Source organism: Crocodylus porosus, unplaced genomic scaffold, assembly GCF_001723895.1.
Source record: "Crocodylus porosus isolate Cpor-Errol unplaced genomic scaffold, CroPor_comp1, whole genome shotgun sequence".
Lineage (NCBI taxonomy): Eukaryota > Metazoa > Chordata > Crocodylia > Crocodylidae > Crocodylus > Crocodylus porosus.
In genome coordinates, this window is record NW_017728886.1 from 84,408,818 (window position 1) to 84,425,745 (window position 16,928).

A 16,928-nucleotide genomic window follows, 5' to 3' on the forward strand; every position below is an offset into this window, starting at 1 on the left:
CCCCAGTACTCTTTCCTGCCATGGCAGGGGGTCAGACTAGATGATCTGCTCAGGTCCCTTCTGACCCTAGAAACTATGAAACTATGATTTAAGCCAGGCCCTAGTAATAGGCCACCTGAAATGACCTCAAATGGTCACCTGAAATGAGACTCCTGAGGTAATGTGTCACAACAGTGGAATGGTAAACTGACTCAAAATGAAAGGTTGGGGCCTGTTCAGAGATCTAAAATGAAACATCTCAGGTTGGGGAAGGTTCAGTTCTAAATGGTGATATGAAACGTTAGCTATTTTTCTGAACTTTACATTATGCAAAAAAAGTCCACTATTTCAACATTTTCTCAAAATTCAGCATGACACCAACTTTGAAACATTAATATTTCCCATAGGATGAAAGCTAATTTTTTTCTGAGCTTTGTTCAGCACAATATGCTGAAATGCAGGGCAATCACAATTCAATTTTAAGATGTCACATTTCAGGATTAGGCACTAAACTTCAGTGGAACACATATAACACCACCAACCAAGGTATAAAGCATTTTTTAAGAAAATACAATTGAGGAAAAAGCCTTGCACATCTTGCATGTTTTAACACACATGTAGCAACCCACAATTATACTGTGTAGATGCACTGGATTGATATATAAATTGATTTCCACCAGCACTATTTACTGCAGTTTGAAAACAAGGTGCATGGCAATAGCGGTGATACTGGTTACCTTGTACACACTGGGGGTACTTGTACACATGATGAGGTTTTGGTCCATGGGGTTGCATTCCATACTCCCTAAATTGAAACAGTGAGTTTTAGTTTTCTGTCACTGTATATATGTTATTGATCTGGTGGCCACAGGTGCCTGATCCTTTTTTTTTTTCCGGCAGAGACTGCCTGCTTCTCCCATGGCTGAGGCATGGGTTTGGGGCATTAATCCAGCTACGGGAGAGGTGGGGAGGCTCCGCAGATAAAAAGTGTTGGCAGGTAGGCTCCTGCAACTGGCTTCTGCCTGGGAATGGGCTGAATTGGCCCTGGGGCAGTGTGGGGAGGTGGTGGCAGGAGGGTGGGAGGGTGTGCTGGTGGTCAGAGAAAGCAGCAGGAACAGTGCACGGGGTGCTGGAAGCCCGTGCAGGCTCGGGGAAGCTAGCAGCCCATCTGGGCAGCTCTGCACCTTGTGCACCATCCCTTCTGCCTTCCCTACCTGCCAGCATACCCAGCTACCCTTCTGCCACCTCCCTGCATTGCCCCAGGGGCAAGCCAGCCCATTGCCAGGCAGCCACAGGCGTCCTGCCGGCCACAGGAACCTGCCAAAGGCAGAAGCAGTGAGGGTCCCGATCCTTTTTTTTGCAGAGCCCACTTGCCTCTCTTGCAGCTGGGGGCGGGGGGAAGGGTGAGCTTACTTAAGACTGCAACGTTTTGAGTTGCAACGTTGTAAAATACACTACCTTGGTGTGTCTTTTAGTTTGCAACGATGCAAACTTGTTAAAAAACCCCAAAACTCACATACGTGTACTGTGTGATGCCATTAAGCTACACAAAGGGAATTTTTTGTCACATATACATCATAACATTGTTGCATGTACAAGCACCCCAGCAGTGCATCTGAACTCTTTCAGCTATGCTGGTATAGGTGTGGTGCTAGTGAAGAAAAGATAGAAAATGATCTCTTTTGGGAAAAATGAGCTACAGAGATGAACATGAACCACAGTTTGCCTCTCTAGATGTCTCACCATTTGGGTGAGAAGGCCCCTTTCTTCTGGGACTGCCTGAAGGCAAAGAGCTGTGGGCTTGGAGCTTCAATACAGACAAATGATTTTTCCATTTTACTGCTATTTTCCCAATCGTTATTTTTATTTTTTGCTTAGGTGGTTTGCAGTAATCATACTTATTCATTCTGTTGTTTGCCTTTAGGGGTTTTTTGTGCCTTTTCTCCACCATTAGCCTGTTATCTTTTTCCCCCTAGTGATTTTATATGTAATTTTTCTTTTAAATTTAGCTTGTTCATTATCCTTTTGTCTATTGCAGATGTGATTATTTCTAGGGATGAACAACATTAATTAATTCTAGTTTAACATAAAACACCACCTCTCTTTTTTTGGTCTTCTAAGCAGACTAGGTATTGGAGAACAAACCAAGTGGCAGAATCCATAACTGCCAGGAGAGAAGGTAGAGTCTAAGGACATGGTCTCTATTTTGGAACAGAAATTACCCTGGTTGATTAGACCTGAGATCCATTTTCTTCTACATTCTGTTCCTGACAGTGGCTAGTACCAGACAGGAGGTACAAAAACCACCATATTAGGTCTCCTCCCAATTGCTAATAGATGTTGATGTAAGCCTTGAAGCACGACGTTTACTATCCCTTCCAAAAATATGACTGTCATTAGTTATAAGTGGCTGTTCTTGATATGTGTATATATATCTAGTTCCCTTTTCAATGTTGTTAAATTCCTGGCCTCAAAAGTTTCCTGAGACAGTTAGTTCTACCATCTTATTACTTATCGGCCATGTCTACATTTGGACTTACTTGTGGACTAGACTATCTTTGGAATAAAGCATCACCATCTACACATGTGATGCTGTTAGGCCGCAGTAAACTCTCAGGGACAGTACTATCTTACAGTGGTATAATTAAGTGTGATTAAACGCATGTGTAGACACTGACTGTGGGCACAGATTGCACCCAGTCAGCCCAGCCAGCAGGAGGGCTGACTCCTATTTGCTGCCTTGCCACAAGGCTCTGCATTTTTAGCACCCTTGCTCCCAGGCAGGCCCTCCACTGCTGTGCACCACCACCCAGAGCCCAGGACTGACCCCGTGTGCTCACAGCCCTGGTGTAAACTACTTCACCCTGACTCAAATTATTGCTGTCCCGGGCACATGTGTATATGCTGTGCCCAGGAGTTGTTTACTCTGGCTCACACTGCTCCATAATTTTATTACTTTGAATTAATCGCACATATAGATTCACCCACTGGGTGCATCTACCCAAGACCCTGACTGCACAGTAACCAAATAATACTGTACAATAGTATGTCACAGTAGGAACAGTGCTAATATGGTACTGCATAGTATTATTAGGCTACTGAGCAGTAACATTACTTAAAAGATGTTTGCTAGCTCTACTGGGCAGTAACTCCAGTTACTGTGCATTTATTTACTAATACAAGTACTAAATAAATGCACAGTAATGACTGTGCAGTAGTATCCCATATAGATGTGCCCATTGTGTATAAATTCTTTAATTTTGATAAATTTTCTCTACATGCCACTTTGCAGCTGAACCAGCTCATTCTACTGATCTCTGGCCAAAGTGAAATAACTATCACTTGTATTCATCCCACAGTTATCACTGATGAATTGATTGACAGTAGTTACTATAAGACATATAAGGCTCTCTGTGTCATCCCCCATTTTCCAGATCTTAACAGTCTGCAGGGAGGGTGAGACCCAACAGACAATCTCTCTGCAACCCTTCCCCCCCTTGCCAGCCTCTCTGAGAGATTGGGGAAAGGGGGAGGAATGCACCCCCAACCTAGCACCAGCCCTGCCCCAGCAAGGGTCTGTACAGCATGGGGGGTGGGGGAGGCAGCCCCCACAGCAGGGCCTTTTCCCCACCCACAGCACAGTGATCCTGTTGGGAAAGGTGGGGTAAGGGGGAAATGCACCCCACAACTGAGCATCAGCCCCCCTCAGCAGGAATCTAAATGGGGAGCCCCTGTTAGGGGGTCTTTATCCCTGTCTGTAGCCCAGAGAGCTGGCTGGGAAAACCCCAGCCCCAACCCCTTGCCAGCCACTGATCTTGTTAAGAGGTGGGTGGTGGAAATGCACCCCCTGGCCCAGCATTGGCCCCCATTGGGGTCTTCATGGGAGCCTCCATGGGGGGAGGGGATTCTCCCTCACCAACTGGTGGCCTCCGAGAGGTGGCGAGGGGTGGGGGGGAGTGTATCCCTCGCCCCAACACTGTGGGGAGGAGTCTCCCCATGTGCTATGCAGTCCCAGGCTAGGGAGGCCTGGGGGCTCGTGCCCCTGTTCCCCATCCCACTGGGCTAACAGGCACAGGCAGGAAGCATGCTTTACTCCCTCAGCTCTGTGATGGCTGGGGGAAGGGCTGTCCCTGCTCTGCTGGAGCAGATAGCACAGCCCAGGGCTGCAAAGCATCCTGGGATACAGGGGGGGGCTATAAGGTAACTTAAGTCAGGAGAGGATCTGGGACAGAATTTCCATAAACCAGCTTAACCTAAATCAGTTAAGTCTGATGCTACATCCATCCAGGTTAATCTTAAACCAGGTTCAGCCATTTTTAATCTGGTTTGTGTATACTGAACTTCTACTCTGTTACAGGTTTAAACCAGTTTTCAATCACTTAAACCAGTTTACGTGTAACTTGTGTTCCTAGCCATAAAATACTATCATACAACAAACTTTTGTATAAACAAAAATCCTGTACAAGGGTGTTTATACATGTGCTCCAGGAATGGGGAGGGGGGAAGGCCTTTAATGAGAGCAGCTCCAAGAGCTACTCTAATTAAAGTGCCTGGAGTGTCTCATATAGCGACATCCTTACAGTTCAAAATGACAGTGGGGGCACTTTATCTAAAGCTTATTCCATATGGTAAGAGCTTTAGATAAAGTGCCCCTGCCACCATTTTTCAACACAGGACTGCTGATACACAAGACACAGGAGGATGCTAGAGTGCGGTAATTGCCACACTCCAGCAGACTTGATTAATGTGCTGGAATTACTGTGCATCAGAGCAGCCTCCCTGCTTGTGTATAGGCACCCCAGGTGACTAGTTCCTTAAGGTCACAAATGTGGTTAAGTCAAATGCTTTCATTTTGAGTATTTTACATGCCAAATTGATGTTATCTGACTAGAATATCCTATGAATATCCTTGGGACACATCAACACTGTCTTGGAAATTTTGTAAACAACACAGAAGATACATTTGTTGACCATGTCTGCTTCAGAAAAAGTCAATGATTAAACTGACCTTGCCTAATGTCTATAGCCAGGAGTATCAAACTTGCTTGGCTTTACATGCTCACTCAGCCATTACTTGTCCCATCCCCACCAACACATATCTCTGACTGGGCTCTGTACCTGGGCCCACTCTTGGCCTATCGCCAAATTTGTAACCCATTCAGGTGCCCTGTGGGTTAGGTAAAACTGCTCTGCAAGCTGGATCTTCGACACCCCTTTCTTCAAATAATATCTCATATTCAGATGCTTATTAGAATTTCATGTTTTAACAAACCATTCCAACAATCAGTACAAGGCCTTATCACCATGTAGTACCCATTAATTATTTAATAGTTACCTGTGGATATTTGTCCAACTCCATACAGGTTAGTCTCTGCAAGGTTGGAGGCTTGCAAAGAAAGGCATTTATTAATAACAAGCAAAAATCACTGTGGGTGAGGGCATCAAACAGTTTGGGTCCCCTGTGATTCTCTAAGCTTGGAAAGTGCACAAAACTGTATTGCTTTAAATAAATATTTAAATTTGCATCATTTTAAGCAGCAAGTCATGCCTGCACATTAATATTTGAAACGAGGAAAAGTTAAAACAACTTTTACCCTCAATTGCTCAGTTGGCTATAGTCCTCCAGTTCTTCTTTCCCAGGAGTTAAAAATTTGCATGGGATTTAAGGTATTCTGTTCGGCAGCACCTTATAACACTAGCTAGGCAGGGTTGGAGACAAAAAAATCCTATTCCAAGGTTATAAATTATAAGAAAAATATACAGCTCAAGTCCTGGTTAAACCTAGCATGATAAAGGCGCTTGGAATTTAATTACCTGTAAACCTCATTTATTGTTTCAATTTAAACTACATAATTTAAAACATAAAGCAAAATGTTTGCTAATGTTTTCCCCACTTTTTTCAGATGCGATTTTAAATGTCAGATGTCTGACTCTTCCAGACATAAAAAAATAGAGCATTGTTGATTCTTTGAATCTACTTTGCAGCCAGCATCCATTATCAAGCTTCTCAATAGCAACTCAAACTGCGCTATCCAAAACCCCCAAATTTATTTAAACAAATGGTTAAATACCAACAACAATTGGTATGTACCAATGAATGGGACATAAGTATGGGGGGGGAAAAACCCTTCTGTTACATGCAGAAGGACACCATTCCTTATCGGTTTATTTTTCTCTCATATGAATTAAGATGGTGAATCTTTTCTCTCACTTTTTGCAACCTTTTCTGAATGTATTTAATTAGGAGAAATTGTTCACCACAGAATTACATGATGATGAGCTACATCCTTAGCTGATGTAGCTCATCATCATGTAAAAACAACTGTTTTTTTCATAGTGGGTTCAGAAAGGTATAGAGAAAGCTTTGCTAACAGTTGCGCTCAGTGATTCAGTGGGATTATGCTACCTTATATTACTTACAAATCTTGCACAGTGCGGGGAGAAACAAAACACCAGGCATTACTGAAGGGAGTGACAGCAGCGTTAGATGCTAGCACTACACATTTAAGACACTGAGAAAGAAGGGGTGAATAAAGACTGTGGGAACCATCACCAGGTCATCAAAAGAAGTGGAAGAACAGTCATCACTAGGTCATCAAAGGCAGTGGAAAAACAGATTTTATTAGTATGTTTACCATGAGAGAGGCTTTAAGTCAGAGAGGAGATAAAGAAAAGTGTAGGTATTTACATCAAAATCAAAAGCAAAACTAAAAGTCCCTATCTAAAACAGAACTCACATGAGATCGGGGATGGAGAGAAGAGCTCTCCACTCCATTTCCTGAGAACTTCCTCCACTGCCTACATTCCCCTTTCCCAACATCCCATTCAAATGTACATCTCCTAGGATTTAGTGAGACTCCAAGGGATGGAAATCTGTGATTTAGTATTGATGGCTTCCTGACACACAATCACAATTTCTAAGAGTCCACTCAGGTAGAGTGAATTTAATACTTTCCTTCAGATATCCCTCTTTTTTATATATATATTAAGAAGCATTTGCTGCAAAATATGTGAACTACTGAGCTTGGATTCGCAGCCTGCAGCACAGCAAACTGGCTTTTTCTGAAGCTCATAATGTGATAATTAAATTGCTAACAGGCACCTTAGTGATGGCATTTGCTGAAGATGTGAAAGCCTTTTCACAATTGTACCTTTCTGTAAGGGACTCATCAGTAGAAGCAGAGTGATTGGAATAGGTTTTTTAAAATATATTTTCTTCAGTGAGTACATTAAATTTTTATGTGGAGTGAAATGGGACAGGACTTGTTTCCCTTCCACTGCACAATGATTTATTACCCCAAAAAGACCGCAGAACTAATTAGCAGAGTAATTAATTAATATAAATTTGCATATTTGCATTTGCAATTAGTGCAGCCGACTGATTAGTCTGAAAATGGGAAGTTTGACTCATTAGATGTTAGTGTCTGCTGGACCGGAAAGTGGCTGCCAGATGAGGCGAAAAAGGATAGAATAAGCTTGAGCGTGTGTGTGTGTGTGTGCATGCACGTGTGTATGTGTGTGCGTCTGTGTATGTGTGTGAGAGGGGTGTGTGTGTGCATGCATGCGCACTCATTGTGTCTTTTGTTAGAAGAATGGATGATGTGCAAAAATGTTGTCTTAGACATCAGAGATTGCTAATATTTTTTCCTTTATAATCACCTTTTCATCCATTTGTCCTATAAATATGTTCCTTAGCTCTTCTCCTGTAATGAGACAGTGCATCTCTGAAATGCAGTAATGCTACTTAAACAGTAATATTTTTGAAGCAGAAGGGCAGCAACAGAATCTGTGATTTTGATGGGGAGAGGGAAATGAAGGGATTTTCTAGATGTATTGGTGTAGTGAATCAGAACATTGCCTGTTACCCTGTTGAAAATGTCTAGCCATTTGCTAATGCTAGATGGTCAAGATCAATAGTTTTCATGAAAGAATCTGTGTTGTACCTTTTCTTTTTGTGCTGTAAACATTATTCGCATCAGTTTACCCTAACAAAGGAGAGTCTCTTTGTATTCTTTGCTGCTTTTCAGAACTTATCAAGAGGAGTTGCAATTCTTCCAGTACCTTAAATGGGGTTTTGAGAGCATACTGGGAAGATAGATCCGTCTGCACATCTAGTACCTCTCAGCTGCCATGATATCTAGATGCTAAGCATTTTGTATAAATTCCTTCCCCAATCACGCATTTGGGCTCAAATAAGTGACTATATGACACTAAAATGAAAGTATGAATCCATGTCCCCCACTTCTCAGTACAGTGCTTTAATCACCTCTGGGATCAAGGGCATCTTCTTCCCTTTTTTAAAAAAGTAGCCAGCAAAGAGAGAGGGGGTTGGAAAGCAAGCAAGGAAGAGGAAACCAGACAGGATGCATGAGCCCTGGGAGGGAGGGAACCCTGAGTTCTAGTCCCCTTTTAAGCTCCCCATGCTAGCTCCCCATTTTAGCGTACGATTATGTAATGCAACATGCCATGTAGGGAGGAAGAACCAGAATCCAGGACTCCCCCTTCCCAGTTGCATGCCGTGAACACTAGGCTATAGTGTGTAGCTCCTGTTTGCTTGCTCCTTAGCTGTTATGCATTTTTCATGACATAGTTATTGGATAAAATGGGTAACTAGTAAGGGAGCGGCTACCAGAAGTTCAGAAGGGTTCAGAAGTTCCCAGATGCATGAGCAAGATACAAAAGAGCATTGCCACTTTACTGCATGCTTCTATTTTTGTGTCAGACACTGTATCAGCAGGTACTTAGGTGCCTCCCAAGTGTGTAATAGGACTAAATATTGGGGATGCACTAGGCTTCCTATTGACATAATAGGAAATACAGCCACTTTTTAGGTGTAATAGGAAGTGCCTGGGTTGAGTTAAGTGGGAAACTGAATTGGAGGCACTATAGATTTTCACAGGATTGGATCATCACTTATGGGATATTATTTGAATAGGTAGATAGCTGGTCCAATAATGAAAAAAGCTTTATTCAAGAAAAATTATTTAAGGTAAAAAAGCCAAAATATGTAATGAATGCTTTTTGCAACAAACTATTTAACTGTGGGTTTTCTACACAAGGGCAGGAGCCTAGTGGATGGAAGGATTACATTTTACATGAATTTCAAGGCAACTAAGTCTTTTGATAAGACTATCTTTTGCAAATATGCCATAGAATCATAGAAAATTAGAGTTGGAAGGGACCTCAGGAGGTCACCTAGTCTAACCCCCTGCTCAAAGCAGGCCCATCCCCAACTAGATCATCCCAGCCAAAGCTTGGACTAGCTGGGTCTTAAAAACCTCCAAGGATGGAGATTCCACCATCTCCCTGGGTAACCTGTTCCTGTGTTTCACTACCCTCCTAGTGAGAAAATTCTTCCTAATATTTAACCTAAACTTCCCTTGCTGCAACTTGAGACCGTTGCTCCTCCTTCTGTCAATTACCACCACTGAGAACAGTCTAGCTCCATCCTCTTTCAAGGTCAATTTGGAGATTTTGTTTTTACTAAATTCATGTGCAAATTGTTTCACGCAGTGATGTCGTCAGTTAAAACTGTCACAAGTGCCAACCTGACTCAGGTATCCAGATTGTAGGTCCAGCTTTGAGATATGACCTAGAACCAGGTTTTTTTCAAAACTATTTTACTACACAAGTGGAATTTTCAAAAGTTCCCAAGCACTTAGGCTATGCATTAATGATTTGCCAGCAGGAGCTGGAGTAACATTGTTACAGGAAGATGTGCCAGTCATATAGGAATCAGAAACATAGATGCCAAAATAGCAAAATGATGCTCAAATAGAAAAAGAATTACTTGCCATTTATGCTGGATGTGTGTGGCTACCGTCACAGCTGAAACAGATCTCAGCTCCCTGCAGAACTTTCTTAACAGCTGTCTAGCATTTGGACTACTGAGACTTTAGAGCATGATCTTAAACTTACATAGTTAGAACTCAAAAATCCAGAACAGAAATTCCTATGGCAGATTTTCCCACATAAAATTTTGTAGAAGGAAAAGATGCAAAAGAGGAGGAAGTCTTTGAAGAATAGATACATGTGATCACTGTCTACACACAAACCTGATGAAAAATGTCCTTCATTTGAAAGCTTGTCTAACTTTATCCTAACTACATAGTTGTTATGATAAAAGATTTCATGCTAAGAAATCCTTGGCTCTTGCATAATGACATCACTCTTACAAATAAAGAGAAATAAAGCGGAATTAGCTAAACATGGATCTCTAATGTAATGAATCTTTTAGAAGAAACAATTACTTTATGATGGCAGACAACCCACCCCAATCAAATTCACTCAGCTAGTAGAGACATTTGGGATTAAAAAAACAGAGTTGACTGTGAACACAAGTCTATTTACTAAAAAGGAAGAACACAGTGATTCCAAAGAAAATTTGTCCAGAGATTTTGAAAAAAAGATTCATGAAGGAGACTGGTATAGTACTATGCAAAAATCAGGCCAAAGACACTTTATTGGCCCAAAGTCAATAAACAAACAAAAAAAAGGTCAGAAATCATTGGATTTGTTCTAAGTACTAGAAACATTACTGAAAGGAAACTATGTTAATTTGTACTGCATCTAGCAGAGCACAGTGGTAATTGGTGATTGGGTTTTTCAAACACAAAGGAAAGAACTTCCTGCTGACAATTGGTTATTACAGTCATTTTTTTAAAGCAACTCAACTAAACAACATTTAGCCAGAGCTGTTATGTACAAAGGCAATAGTCACTAGATTTGGTATTTGGAAAGAGCTAGCATTAGTTATTGGAACACAATTCACATTTGAGGAACTTCAAAGATTTACATTTCATATATATGACCTGTGTTACCCACAAGCCAATGGACTACCTGACACACCATGTACAATTAGATGCTTATCTTGGATTACAAAACTGCCAAGCTTACCTATGGAGTCAGAGGCTTTACTTGCAATGAGGTTACATGGACAGAGTTACAAGGCATGACAAAATAAAATAGAAAGGGATGGATGGATGGAAGAAAAGAGAAATTTTACTGCAACGAAACACCAGAATGGAGAGCCTTGCACAAGAAGCCTCATCGTAACAGTGCAAAGTCTGAGGGGTTGGTGGCACCTCAGTACTGTGATTGTAACAGCCAAAGAATATAGCTCACATTTACAAGTACCAGAGAGTATTTAGGTGAAATAAGTGACAGTAATACAGACATTAAATTGGGTGAAATTGCTTTTACCTGAGGAGTGCTCCTATTCATGTAGTCATCCCTGCTGATGACAATAGCACCTATGATGCTGAATCAGGATGTGTGGAGAAGAGTAACTATGATCTCAACAAGAACTGCTCCCTGAGCAGAGAGAAGAAACAACACAAGTACAACCAGCCCAATCATGAGTACCAGATCATGTAAAAGGAACAACATTCACTCCAGATTTGGGAGGATATCTGAACCCAAAGAGAGAAAAGACTGTAACATTTTAATGCTGCTATTAAGCAGGAACACTGACAGTGATATCTCCAAACTTCCTTTTTTACAAAGAAGAGGTGTTGTATTACTGGACAGTTAGATTTAGATAACTTTAAGAGGAACAGAGAAAGTAACTTGAAGATAACTCTGTTAACTCTCTTTGCATACTGATCTACTGAAAACAGTATGTACTACCTCCTTAATAAAAACCTTATGAGTTTAACATATCCGTGTGGCTCTTCAATGCTGTAAGCATCTAAAGCAAGACAATAAAATATTTATTTAGAATAAAATAAAACTGAGCAAATCTTTTCCATGGTACCTTGCCAGCTCTAGACAGAGAACTCTAAGATCAGAGATAGGGCTCTGCCAGTACTGTTAGTTCCTAGCTTCTGGGTATACACAGACATAAACACAGACTCATCAAAATGTCAAATTAATAACACTACCAACTATAGTCACTCACTCACTGCAACAGATGTCTTCCACACCCCAGGAAGAAGAAGAAGTCCACTGCAGGGCCTTATGTGGGGTCAAGGAAATGCTAATTAAAAAGGCAGATCAAGAAGCGTACCTCCTGACCAAAAGAAACACTATACAAAAGCTCCCTGCCAGCACCAGCATAAATCAAGAAACTTCCAAGTCAGGGAAATTGCTACAAAGTTTTTTTGTAACAATAGCACCAAACACAGCAGTTGTTCAGGAAAGAGAGAAAGAAGACATTCAAACTCAAAGACATCCCAGCATCGATGAATACTGCAGGGGAAGACTGGCAATTGGCTAAAGAACTTTTTGACATTGGGCTGCTAGTTTTTATCCAAGTCAGACTGGCAGTAGCCAGATGTTGTTCCAGAACCATTTAATGGCTGTTTGGTATCTTATGAGCTAGATTCCTAGCTAACAGAGGTGCTGCCCAAATCAAAACTTCTCTTCTGAGACAGCCAGCAAAGATACCACTTAGCATCAGTTGTAGTGAGAATTTTTAGATAGTACAGAACGCTATTTCCCCACATCATCTCCTCCTTGAAGTTAAAAATTCATTGAATCCCATTGGTAAAATAAATGAGTGCATCTTAAGTTATTGTACTGTACATTCTTTCAATATTTGTATAGTAGATACTAGTTGTAAAATTCACAGTGATTGTTGTACAGTGAAATATAAAGTATATTACACTATTTTAAAATAGCACAATGTTGAGCTCAACCCAGCATCGCTATCTAGCATTTTGTGTTTGAGGAACAAACTGATCTCACTAAAATGTGTAAAAATTTTGCTTTGCACAATCTTCTGTAATAATGCACCAGCCACCCAGCTTATGGTAGTAGCAATGCAACAGTCTTACTGTTATAGATGTATTTCGTAAATCAACTCTGTAGCCTATCCAGAGATATGGAGCTTGGCTGTAAATTTGGTTTGATCTAAAATGTGACAGACAAGGGGCATGTCTACATGTGCCTATTCATGCACAGCAATAAACTCTGGAGCTTATCACTCCAGAGTTCATTTTTGCTGGGCACGCATCTGCACATGTGCCAGGGAATGCAGCAAGTGAAGCTGGGTTGGAACAACAGCCTTCCTCCCCCCAGCTCAATGTGCTGTAGAGGGCCTGGCTGGGACATGAGGGTATTTCAATGTGGGGCTAGCCAGCATTCAGCTCCTGCACTGAAGTACCCTCATGCCCCAGCCAGCTGTATTTACTGTTGCAGAGCTGTTTACTCTTGTATTTACAAGTACTATCCTGCTGAAGAGTAAATTGATCTACTCCAGCCTCATAGAGGTGCCTGTGTAAATGGTGAGACATTTACTGTGCAACTAATTAGTCAACTGTGCAGTAAATCTCTTGTGTAGACATGCCCAAGAACTATCAATGAGTAGCTGTGGGACGGATATTTTTTAAAAGAGATTGACATATGTCTTTGACCTATTATGATGGAAAAGTGAAAGTCCTATAGCCTGTCTTTCATAGATTCATAGACTGTTAGGAGCTGGAAGGGACCTTGCAGATCATTGGGTCCAGCCTCCCCACTCTAGGCAGGAAGACACTAGGGTTAGGTGACCTTAGCAAGGTGACTGTTCAGTTTCCTCTTGAAAACCTCCAGGGTAGGGGACTGCATCACCTCTGGAGGGAGCTTACTCCAGTCTGGACACCCTGACTGTGAAGGAGTTTTTCCTGGAATTAAGCCTGAAGTGACCTTTCAGGAGTTTATATCCATTGGTCCTGGTCTTCCCCGGGGGTACTCTAGAGAATAGTTGTTCACTGAGCTCCTGATGAACTCCTCTGATATAGTGGTAAGCTGCTATCAAGTCCCCTCTCAACCTTTCTTCTTTAAGCTAAGGAGGCCCAGGTCCCTCAGCCTTTCCTCATATGGCTTGCCTTGCAAGTCCCCGATCATATGGGTGGCTGTTTTCTGGACCTTCTCAAGTTTTTCCATGTTCTTATTGAAGTGTGGCACCCAGAACTGGATGCAGTACTCCAGCTGTAGTCTTACCAGTGCTGAGTACAGCAAGAGTATCACTTCCTTAGTTTTACACGAGATCCATCATTTAATGCATGCTAACGTGTTGTTTGCCCTGCTGGCCACCACCTCGCACTGATGGCAAATATTCATGTGATGGTTAATCATTACCTTTAGTCAAGCTGTCACCACCAAACCTGTATGTATGTTAAGGGTTGCTTGCCCCCAGAATTTTACACTTGGAAGTGTTAAACTTCATCTGGTTCTAGTCTGCCCAACTCTCAAGCCTGTCCAGGTCTGCCTGTATCTGCAAACTATCTTCTGGCATGACCACACTGCCCCATAACTTGGTGTCGTCTGCAAACTTGGCCAGAGAACTTTTCACTCCCCCATCCAAATCTTTGATAAAGATATTGAAAAGCACCGGTCCAAGCACAGACCCCTGAGGGACACCACTGGCCACTTTGCTCCAGGATGACATAGATCTATTCATGAGAACTCTCTGGGTCCTACCCTGTAGCCAGTTTCCCACCCACTGAACCGTCAAGCAGCTGAGCCTGCAATCTTCCAGTTTTCCCACAAGGATATTGTGGGATACTTTTGGAAGTCTAGGTATATAACATCTACCTTGTCTCCCATGTCCGGGTGGCAAGAGATCTGGTTGTGGAAGGAGATGAGATTGGAAAGACAAGACCTACTCATGACAAAGCCATGGTGGCTGTCATTCAGAATCTTCAGATGCTGAAGTTTCATTTTACAATTGGTACCAGTATAGACAATTTTCAATTCTGTCATGTTTTCTAACATGTGAGGCCTGATACACCACTGATTTGCAACCTGCATAATCTTTTACATTGCTGCAGTAAGAATCTAAAGGGCTAGAAAACAGTACAATTTACTTGGTAATCGTTTATGTTCTCTAGTATAAATGTCTATACAAGGAGTATTGGGGCCTTGTTGTACAGTGGTGAATATTTCTACATATATTAGTATTCAGGTGTCATGGAAAAATGACGATAACTAAATTAAGATTCTTTTCTGGTGAACAACCACAATATGTTCAGTACAATACAAAAGAAGCAATGAAGTAAGCATTTTTTAAAGCACTTAAGTGACTACTGTTTCTAAATCCCATTTTCAAGAGTAATTTAGACATTTAGGAGCCTAACTGCCGTTGACTTTCTTATGCAAGTATTAATACTAGAAACTTTCTTCTTAGAGTTACTTTTATCGAAACAGGGGAGAGAAACATATTATGTGACCTACCATATATTTTGCCAGTAAAATGTTCACAAATCAGCTACAATTCAAGGATCATTCCCAGAAATTATTCTGGTGAATAATTCTGAAGATATTATAGAAATCACACTATGTTCTTTCTCAGGAAAAGAAACAGAATTAAATTCTGAATTACAGACAAGCTTTAGTTAGTTCTGTTTCTTGTACAAGTAACTGCACACCTCAAACTTCTGGTCAAATTGTACCTTGTTATAGAAATTCTCTGTCCATGAAGCATGTCTGTAATATTCACTTGCAGAGCATCTAGGAAAAAATATGTAACTGACTTTCATGCCCTGTCTCATTAGCTGAGGTCAATTGGTTAGAAACTGCAGCTCCGATACGATGTGCAAAACCACCGATTTATAACATTAACGTAATTCATAGGCATAATGGAGGCACCTCCAGTCTAAGTGTTATTCTTATCTCTGTGCTGAATGTCTTTTGTTGTGTACAAGCTGGGGCTGATCCAGTGGGGGAACCGTTGCACCCCACTTTGATTCCTGCATCACCCAAAGTTTAAAACCAACTGCCTGGCGGGGCAGCACTATTCCTACTCAGGCAGCAGTGGGGGAATCAAGTGACTTTAATGGATCCTTATATTCAACCTTATTCCTTATAATCTTCATTCCACAAGTGTTAATGACCCTTTCTCCTGTTTAATCATCTCTCATCATTCCATTAATCAAGCTATCCTTTCTTTTGTAATTCTTCTGTTTGTTAGCTGCTCCTCATATAATGTAGCTCCCCTTCCACAAATCTGCAGATTGTTTTTAGCTCTAGCTAAAAACATTAACGTAGGTGTGAAATTTTAACTCGTGTGGAGATAACTTTCAGTGAAGCATTGGATATACTGTCAAGATGCTCAAACAGGATTGATTTTGTTTTATGAATCTGAAGGAGATGTACCTTTAATTCTAATGACTGCAGGACTAATGAAACAACATCTTTTGAGTATTTTTGCCGAGTTAGTTGTGTTTTTATATATAATATATCATATAGCAAATGAATGCATATTCCAATCAAAATATATTTATTTTTGCTTCAATCTTTAGCTGTATAAAGTAGCTCTAGGCCTCTAGCATATTAGAAAAGCTTCTAGGTTCTCTTTAACTAGAGAAAGATGTGTCTTATGTTATACGTGACGATGTGCCATACCATGTGCACCCCCCCTTTCCAAGATCTTACAAATTATGATCCATTTTATGAGTTTTCTGGTTACAGTTTCACATAATAAGTCCAGAAGCTGGAGCTTTAAGAGAAAACACCAAATATAGTGAGACTTATAATGAAGATCATGAGGATTAGCAACACTGGGTGCATCTACATGTGAAATTAGTGTGCCTGAATAAATTCCAGTGCAGTTTGTGCTGGAGTTTATTGCTCCCAGATGCATCATTTACATGTGCTGTCAGGACTGCAGCATGTTGAGCCAGGGCAGGCAGCACAGCCTCAGTTGGCAGGTAACCTGCGGGGGGGGGAAGCCTGCCAGCCTGGAGCATGCTGTTGAGGGGCTGGCTGGGGTATGAGGATGCTACAGTGCAAGGCTAGCTGACAGGAAGTCCACACACTGTAGCACCCTCATGCCCCGGTCATCAGCTACACATGCATTGTGCAAGAATAAATAACTCTGCTGTAGGACAGTACTTGTGTTGGGCAGTTCTATGCAAGAGATAATTAATTTACTCCAGACTAAAAGCACCAGATGTGTAGATGTGTACAGTGCAGAGCTAATTAGTTTCCTCTGCAGTAAAGTGTCTCATATAGATGCCACCACTGTG